The sequence below is a fragment of the Sorghum bicolor genome, chromosome 5 (assembly GCF_000003195.3).
Source record: "Sorghum bicolor cultivar BTx623 chromosome 5, Sorghum_bicolor_NCBIv3, whole genome shotgun sequence".
NCBI classification, from domain to species: Eukaryota; Viridiplantae; Streptophyta; class Magnoliopsida; order Poales; family Poaceae; genus Sorghum; species Sorghum bicolor.
In genome coordinates, this window is record NC_012874.2 from 10,826,870 (window position 1) to 10,836,673 (window position 9,804).

Sequence of the window (9,804 nt, forward strand, 5' to 3'; positions counted from 1 at the left end):
GTACCCCTCACAATCTCTTCTCCGGAGCACCGCACAATCTCCTTGCGTGCTTCGACGGAGTCACAAGCCACCAAGCCATCTAGGAGGTGGCAACCTCCAAGAGTAACAAGCACCACCGGCTTGCAACACGAACACCTAGTGCCACTCGATGCAATCTCTCAATGCAACGCACTAGAATCGCTCACTCACACAATCGGATGATCACTATCAAGTATATGTGAGTTAGAGGATTCACTAGCACTCCCTAAGCATGGACACTAAGTCCTAAGGGTGCTCAGCCCCAGCCAAGGTCGGCACAACTTCTATTTATAGCCCCAAGGGCTAAACTAGCTGTTGTCCCTTCACTGGGCAAAACACGTGGGCACCGAACGCTAACAGGAAGCCACCGGACGCTCAACCCCCAGCGTCCGGTGCTCAGGCATCGGCCACGTGTCACTAGCTGTTTGAACTCGACCGTTGCCGCCAACGGCTACTGCGCACGCGTGCCTGCACAGCACCACCGGACGCTCTACTGCGTCACACCGGACGCGTCTGGTGCACACCAGACCCGTGCGCATAGAGCTTCGCAAACTCGCACGGTCACCGGACGCGCCCTGAGCGTCCGGTGCTCACCGGACTCAAGCGCAGAGAGGGTCGCCAAACCGCCTGCACACCGGACGCTGAGCACCGCACTCACTCCGGTGCGTCCGGTGCACACCTGCGCCACAGACACCACACCGGACGCTCTGGACCAGCGTCCGGTGCTGCCAACACTAGCGTCCGGTGAGTGTTTCTCAGCGAGAAATACTCCCGCGACTTCTCCAAACTTCCCACCGGCGCAATAGAAAATATTCACTTAATTTTCTCAAAAGCGCCGAATCCCGCCGAGCAAGCTCGGCAGGAGGGAGAGAGGAACCCTCACGCCTCTCAACCCTAGGAACTCCACCTTCTTTGCAAATGTGCCAACACCACCAAGTGTACACCACCATGTGCAAGTGTGTTAGCATTTTCACAAACATTTTCCCAAAGGAGTTAGCCTCTCAAACTTGCCACGCCACTCGATCCTAACACGTATGCAAAGTTAGATCGCTCAAGTGGCACTTAGATGACCGATATGCAAACAAGTTTGCCCCTCTTGATAGTACGGCCATCTATCCTAAATCCGGTCATAAACTTCTCTACACACCTATGACCGGTAAAATGGAAATGCCCTAGGTTATACCTTTGCCTTGCGCTTTCCATTCCATCTCCTCCAATGTTGATGCAACACATGCACCAACCAATCACCAAATGATATGATCCACTTCATATCATCACGTGACCGTATTGGTTCATCGATCTTGACCTCACTTGCTCTTCACCGTTGCCTCGGTCCATCGGCGTCAAGTCTTGCTCAAGCTTCACTGTCACATGCGGTCCCTCGCTTCAAAGCCTCCGATTTGTCCTTCACTCTTGCAACCGGTCCATCAAGCCAAGCCTCATCTTGATCTTCTCCACCTTGGTCAACATGACTCCATGTCATGTCTCATAAGCAATGAGCTCCTTCATCATCACATCATCACCTGTGGACTAATCTCCTGTGTATCTTACATAAACACTATTAGTCCACCTAAGTTGTCACTCAATTACCAAAACCAAACAAGGACCTTTCACTTGGTCACCGAGGTTGGACTCATAAATATCTACCACCGCACCACTTCATCTCAAGTGCTACATGACGAACCTTTCTATATATATTTATAAGTATTGAGAGCTCAAGAGCAAGGGGGCAATGAAATTTTATCCCTAATTGTTATTTATATATATCTTTACCAAATACTAGAGAGGTAAAATTTCTACCAATATTTTTTTGTCCAACTCTTCAATACTCTGAAACCTGCGATGAATTTTTTCAGCAACCACGATGAAATTTTTATGTGCCCTGTTTTTTTCCATGTCCGTTCAGAGTTTTATTTCTTTTCTATTTTAGCTACAATTAACTTTTCTATTCATTGTTTCTTCATGTGCCCATTTAGGTTTGATTTCCATGCTCGTTTCTCTCTTTTTTTTCCACCCCGTTCAATTTTATCCTGTTTTCTTTTCTCATTTATTTTCCTTATTTTCTGAAGAAGTATTTTGAGTTCGTTTGTTCCATGTCTTTTTCGTGAATTTTTTCTATCATTTCTTCTGATTATCTGCAATAATAAAATATAATATTATTAGTCTTTAAATCCTTACCTCTTCTCTATCATTAATTAATAAAATATTCTTATCATTTGATTCTTGATATAGTTTTATAAGGAATAAATTTTTTATTATAGCTTGGATAAATCAATGGTTAGTAATGTAATCATAAACTTAAGTCTTAAGCAGTTTGTTGTCCAGTCTAATTAATATCTATATTTCTAGGTCCACATACAGTACTTGATATTAAAGAGCAAAATGATTTTTCCGATTGTCTTTTTTTACTTATCACAATATCATTGCACTTGTCTCTGCCCTTTTCGCGATTGGAATTTACGCCCATATAAGTTAGAATAACACCTGTCTAAGAACGATGCGTAATCTATATGTCCCACATGTGACCTATGCTTACAACCCACGCTCATGTAAGTTAGAACAACATACGTTCAATGATGATAGAGTGTCTAACTACGCCAGGCTGAGGCCCCATGGGTTCATGCATCAAGGGATTTTGTGGGAACGTCTATCGTTCATACCACCATTATAGGGGCGGTGGTGGTTACTGTTGACACCGTTTTTGGGCACGTGTCCAGGCCGGCAGGATAAGACGACAGTGTTTTGTTTACAGGATGAGTTGCCGATGAGGATGGTTGCCGATGAAGGAGAGGTTGAACGTGACTAAGTCTACAGGCGGTGATGTGTTTGTGCCGATGGCTATGATGAGGAAGTCTGCCGATGACTATGGCAAGGGAGTCTGCCGATGATACGAAGGAAGAGTTTCAGTTTATCACGGGGGATAGTTTTGTTATTTCCTTAATTATTTAAATCGTTTTGTATACGGATTCCGTGTAATTTGGAATTCGAATTCTAATCGTGTCTGGCTGTAGCTCTTTGAGCTGGGTATAAATATAAACCCTAGGACCTTGTAATGATCTATCTATCAATCAATCAAACACACGTTTTTACTCATATTCCAGCATCTACTTTTCGACGACTTCGTCATACTTTTTTTCTTTTATTACGAGTTCTTAGGAATTCGTCGACTTAAGCTCGGCGTGTTCTCGAGTTCCGCGTGCGTACCTCTTAGCCATGATATCCGGGCGCATCACTGTTGTCAGGACTAAAGTATTCGAGTTATCACCTTTGCCGATAGTAAGGTCAAATCGGCTGGCACGCCTTAACGTTTGAAATCGGGTATTAGCCCTTTGTGTTTGCAGACCAGCTTTTGCACCAACACATCTTTTGGCACGCTCGGTGGGACAGATCCAAGATCAAGATCAACATGTCGACTTCTGAGTTTGATCAAGAGAACGTCATCCCCGTGACAGAAGCCAATCTCAAGGATGAGCAGAAGCAAGCTATTGCTAAAGTCATGGAGGATTACAAGCAGCAATGCCTGAGGTCCTTCAGCATGAACAGGAGCGGTGAGGTAATTCAGAAGGATGCACTACCGGCTCCTCAGCAGGTTACTTTTGAGTCCAATCCTGGCAAGCTTCAAGAGATGGTTGACAGTGCGATCAACCGCGCTTTGATCAATCAAGCTGGTGTACTGTCTAATACGGTTTTCATTGTCGTGGCAAGAACTTTCAAGGAGGGACAATTGCCACCAGATTATGTGGGCCCCACTTATCACCAGCCAAAGTCACCAGTGGTCACAGCTCCATCGGCTGCTACGGCCGCTGCGGGTATGGAAATTCCTGTTCCGCCAAGTACGTTGGGAATCACCAATGGACAATCTATGCCGATGACAACTAATCCACAGACTTCAGATGGGCAGATTAAACTTGCCACAGATCTGTTAGCATCGGCAATGACAGGGTTAACTCCCCCTCCCAACTGGTGGGGTTATGGCATGCCTCCAGAGTTAACGCCGGGTACATCGCGGACGACTGACATGAGAGGCAAGACCCCTATGGCATCGGCACCTCCCGATATGCCGATGAACCAGAGTCCCCAGTATACTACAACAACTACTACTGCAAGACCTTACACTGGGAATTCTCAAGCTCCAATGTTCCAGATGCCTAACGCATCAGCAGACTCGATGCTGATGCAACAGAGGTCTATGGCTCAGTCAGGGTATGTCAATTCAATGATGATGCCCAATTACCAGTCATCGGCAGGGCCTATGCCGATGAACGCTAATAATGGATGGCTTGGGCAGCAAGTCTTTCCGCAAACACCCCAACAGAGTCACCAGGCTACAGGGTTCCAGCAAGGACAGATCTATCTCGGGTTTCTGAATCAGGGGATCCCTAACCAGCCAGTGAATCCCGGGCAGCAGTTCGTCGGACAGCAGATTGGCGGGCAACAGCGTGGTGGTCCACAGGTTGGAGACCAGATGATCAACCCAATGTTCCGTGCAGATCGTGCACCGAACAGACACGTGGAGGCCTACCAGCAGGCACCTGATCCGCAACCGCCCCATCGGCAAGATGCCGATGCATACTGGGCCGATAAGATTGCTGAAGTAATGAGAGACCAATTCGGGATAAAACCCAAAGTCAATACTTACTCTTATCGGACACCGTATCCTCCTGCATACAACTTGATCCCGCTTCCACACTGGTACAAGGTACCGGATTTCACTAAGTTTTCTGGGCAGGATGATACGTCAACCATGGAGCACGTCAACAGATTCATTATTCAGTGCGGTGAAGCTGGTAACAGGGACGAATTGAGGGTTCGTTTATTTTCATCATCATTGTCTGGGTCGGCTTTTACTTGGTTCATATCACTACCTCCCAACTCAGTGATTACTTGGGCCGATCTGGAAAAACAATTCCACAAATACTTCTTTTCTGGGGTCCATGAGAAGAAGATCACCGATTTGTCAAATTAAGGCAGCGTAATGATGAATCGGTTGAGGGTTTTGTGCAGAGGATACGGGAAGTCAAAAATAAATGTTATAGTCTGGTCCTAGATGATCGGCAGCTAGCCGATTTGGCTTTCCAGGGTTTATTGCCACACATCAGGGATAAGTATGCTTCTCAGGAGTTTGAAAGCTTAAGTCATTTGGTGCAGAGGATTTCTGATCAAGACATCAAGCCTTTCGAGCCCAAAAGAGCATGGAACAAGAAGGTATCATTTGTTGATGAGGCAACGAGCTCAGATTCTGATGAGGAACCAGTCATCGGCTTGGCAGAGTGGGTAAAGAACAAGAAGCCGATGTCTTGCCCTTTTGGGCAGAAGGAACCAGAGAAGTTCGCTTTTGACACCGCTAAGGCCGATAGGATATTTGATTTTCTACTTCAGGAAGGTCAGATCAAGCTGTCTCCTAATCATGTGATCCCATCGGCTGAGGAGTTAAAGAGGATGAAATATTGCAAGTGGCATAATGCAACTTCTCATGACACCAATGAGTGCAAGGTTTTCAGACAGCAGCTGCAATCGGCTATAGAGTCTGGGAGAATCAAGTTTGACAGTTCCAAGACTCAGAAGCCGATGAAGATAGACCAACATCCTTTCCCAACAAACATGTTGGATGCTAAGGGAAAGGCTAAGGTCTTAACATCAGAAGCAGCCGAGAGGAGTGCATCGGTAGATCCTCAGCATCAAGTTACTACTGCCGATGCAAGAGGTAGGGGCTTGGTTTAGGAAGGAACCAGCTCAGGTAGGCCTCCCCGGTCTGGCATCGTTATAACTCATAGAAGGCCTCGAGATAACTGGCAGCAACGGGAAGATCGGTATCGGCGCCAGCAAGAAGATTATCGTCGGGAGGAAGAGAGACGCCGACAGGAGTGGGATCGGCATAGAGATCACTGGAACTGTCCGTTCTTCATCCATTGTTGGGAGGAAAATATTAAGCTTCCCACTGTCAGAGACTGCTCTGAGTGCAATGGTTATGATCGGTATGATAGGACCGATCGGCGTTATCATGATGACAATCGGCGATTTAATGGGCCGATCAGAGGAAGAGCATCAGTTCATGATCGGCTGGGGGGCAGGCTCAATGTGCACGATAGGCTTGGTGATCGTGTCCAATATTTTCTGAGGAACCAGGAAGAGTTCGAGGAGATGGCTAATGCACGAGTTCCCGATGAGTTCATATTTTGCAGGGATGCTAATACGTATCGGATGGAGTCGAGAGAGAATCGACGCCCAGCAGCAAGGCAGAAGCCACTTCCTCCATGGTGTCCAGAAGGGCTGACCAAGACACAGAAGAGGTGGTTGCAGCGTGAAAGGCAAGAAGGGCTAAGCAAGGGCGAAAGCTCTGGAAAACCTGAGGATCGACAACAACCAGATCCTAAGGGGGAAGCTCCATCGGCGGGTGTCAACATGGTCTTTATGTTGCCGATGGAATTCCTTGCGCCATCCAGTGATGATGAGGTGGAGTTTTCCGATCAAATAGCTCAGTTGGCTCTAGATCCGATGACCGCTATCTTCGAGAAGCCTGCGGATGATGAAAGACAGCATCTCAAGGCTCTGTTTGTCAAAGGAAGGGTTGATGGGCAGCCGATGACTAAGATCTTAATTGATGGAGGAGCTGCTATCAATATCATGCCATATACGGTGTATCGGAAGCTTGGAAAAGGAGATCAAGATTTAACCAAGACCGATATGATGCTCAAAGACTTTGAAGGGAATGTGTCTCCGGTCAAAGGGGCAACATGTGTAGAGCTGACCATCGGCAGCAAAACCTTGCCGACAACTTTCTTTGTGATCAGTGGAAAGGGGGCTTACAACTTATTGTTGGGGAGAGATTGGATTCATGCCAATTGTTGCATCCCATCTACAATGCACCAATGCTTGGTTCAGTGGGTAGGTGACAAAATTGAGATTGTCCCAGGGGATTCTTCTTATGTTATTGCGTCGGCAGAGGCGGATACCTATGAGAGGACCAGGTGCATTTCAGGAGAAGTTTGGGAGAAAGATTTTCTCAAGGTTGCCGATTACGAGATTCCACCGATCCAAGCAGTCGGTTATGACGAAGGTTTTTAATGGATAGGTTCGCCGATGATGGAAAGTTAGGCCAGGGATTCACATCGGCCGATGATTTGGTAGAAGTAGATATCGGTAGTGGTGATAAGCCTAGACCTACTTTTATTAGTGCTAAGTTAAATCCTGAGTGTAAGCAGCAATTAACCAATTTGTTAAAGGAATACAAATATTGCTTTGCTTGGGATTATACCGAGATGCCTGGTTTAGACCGATCAATTGTTGAACATCGGTTGCCTATCAAGTCTGGATTTCGGCCACATCAGCAGCCAGCTCGCCGATGTAATCCTAATATCCTTCCTGACATCAAGGCCAAAATAACCAAACTTATTGAAGCTAAATTTATTCGGCAGTGTCGGTATGCCGAATGGATTTCCAATGTTGTTCCGGTCTACAAGAAGAATGGGAAACTTTGGGTCTGCATTGATTTCAGGAACCTTAACAAAGCTACGCTGATGGATGGATACCCAATGCCAGTTGCCAATCTGTTGGTTGACGCTGCAGCTGGGCATCGAATTATTAGCTTTATGGATGGTAATGCAGGGTACAACCAAATATTCATGGCTGAAGAAGATATTCCAAAGACTGTGTTCAGATGCCCTGGTCATGTTGGATTGTTCGAGTGGATAGTTATGACTTTTGGCCTCAAGAATGCTGGTGCTACTTATCAGAGGGCCATGAATTTTATATTTCATGAGTTTATCGGCAAACTGGTAGAAATTTATATTGATGATGTGGTGGTCAAGTCCGGGGACTTCTCAGAGCATCTTGCCGATCTACGAAAGGTATTGGAGTGCACAAGGAAGCACGGATTGAAGATGAATCCCAATAAGTGTGCATTTGGTGTATCTGCAGGGCAGTTTCTCGGTTTCATGGTGCATCAAAGGGGGATTGAAATTAGTCGAAGATCTATTGATGCCATCAATAAGATAGTAGCCCCTACCAACAAGACCGAGCTCCAATCCTTGATCGGCAAGGTAAATTTTATCAGGAGATTTATATCTAATTTGTCTAGTAAAATTCGTGCTTTCAGTCCTCTTCTTAAGCTAAAAGCCGATCAAGAATTTATTTGGGGGAAAGAACAGCAGTTAGCTCTAGACGAAATCAAGGAGTATCTAGTAAATCCTCCAGTTCTAATTCCACCTCAGCAAGGAAAGCCCTTCAGATTGTATTTGTCTACCGATGGGATGGTTATCGGTTCAGCTTTGATTCAAGAATTTGAAGGGAAAGAGCGTGTAATTTATTACTTAAGCAGGAGGTTGATTGATGCTGAGACCAGGTATTCGGCCATTGAAAAACTATGCCTATGCTTATATTTTTCGTGTATTAAGTTAAGGCACTACTTGTTATCGGCCGAATGCACTGTTGTTTGCAAAGATGATGTGATCCGGTACATGCTATCTATGCCGATTATGAGTGGCAGGATCGGTAAATGGATTTTGGCGCTGTCGGAATTCGATCTGCGTTATGAATCGGCTAAAGCAGTTAAAGGGCAGATTATGGCCGATTTTGTGACTCAACATTGCGGTGTAGTGGAGACCTTGGAAATTGTGTCCTGGACGCTTTTCTTTGATGGATCTACATGTGACCGGGGGGCAGGAATCGGCATAGTGTTAGTTTCCCCTAAAGGGAAGAAGTATGAATTTTCCTTGCCGATTGTTGCTACATCAACAAATAATCAGGCTGAGTATCAGGCTTTGATAAAAGGATTGGAGTTGTTAAGGGAAGTTCGTGTTGACGCTGTCGAAGTCTTCGGGGATTCTATGCTAGTTATAAATCAATTGGCCGGGAGCTATGAATGCCGAAGTGAAGTTCTCATAACTTATTACGAGAGGAGTATGCAACTGTTAAAGGAATTCAAAGATTTCCGTTTAGAGCATGTTCCCCGATTGCATAATGAAGAGGCCAATTGGTTAGCTCAGCATGCCTCAGGATATCAGCCTATAATTAATACAGTATCGGCAATCGATGCCGATGATTGGAGGAAGGGAATTATTGATTATTTGGAAGATCCATCTAAGAAAGTTGAAAGACGAGTTCGATTTCAAGCGACCAAGTATGTGCTCCTCGACAATGAATTATACTATTGAACTATTGATGGAATTCTTCTCCGATGCTTAGGTGATGATGAAGCTAGGAGTTTGGTGGGAGAAATTCATGAAGAGGTGTGTGGAGCGCATCAGTCAACTTTTAAGATGAAGTGGATGATTAGGAGGAATGGATATTATTGGCCGACTATACTTGAGGATTGCTTTAAGTATTTCAAAGGGTGTCAAGGGTGTCAGAAGTTTGGTAACATTCAAAGGGCACCTGCATCGGCTATGAATCCTATCATAAAGCCTTGGCCGTTCCGAGGATGGGCTATTGATCTGATCGGCCAGATTTATCCACCATCTAGCAAAGGGCATAAGTTTATTCTAGTTGCCACTGATTATTTCACTAAGTGGGTCGAAGCTATTCCTTTGAAGAAAGTCACATCGGCCAATATGATTGATTTTGTGAAGGAGCATATTATTTACCGATTTGGGATTCCTCGAACAATTACTACCGATCAGGGCACTATGTTTACATCGGGGGAATTTGACGAATTTGCGATCGGTATGGGGATTAAAGTGTTGAATTCTTCTCCTTATTATGCTCAAGCCAATGGGCAGGCCGAGGCGTCTAACAAAGGAATTATCAAGCTTATCAAACGAAAGATTGAAGAAAATCCTAGGCGGTGGC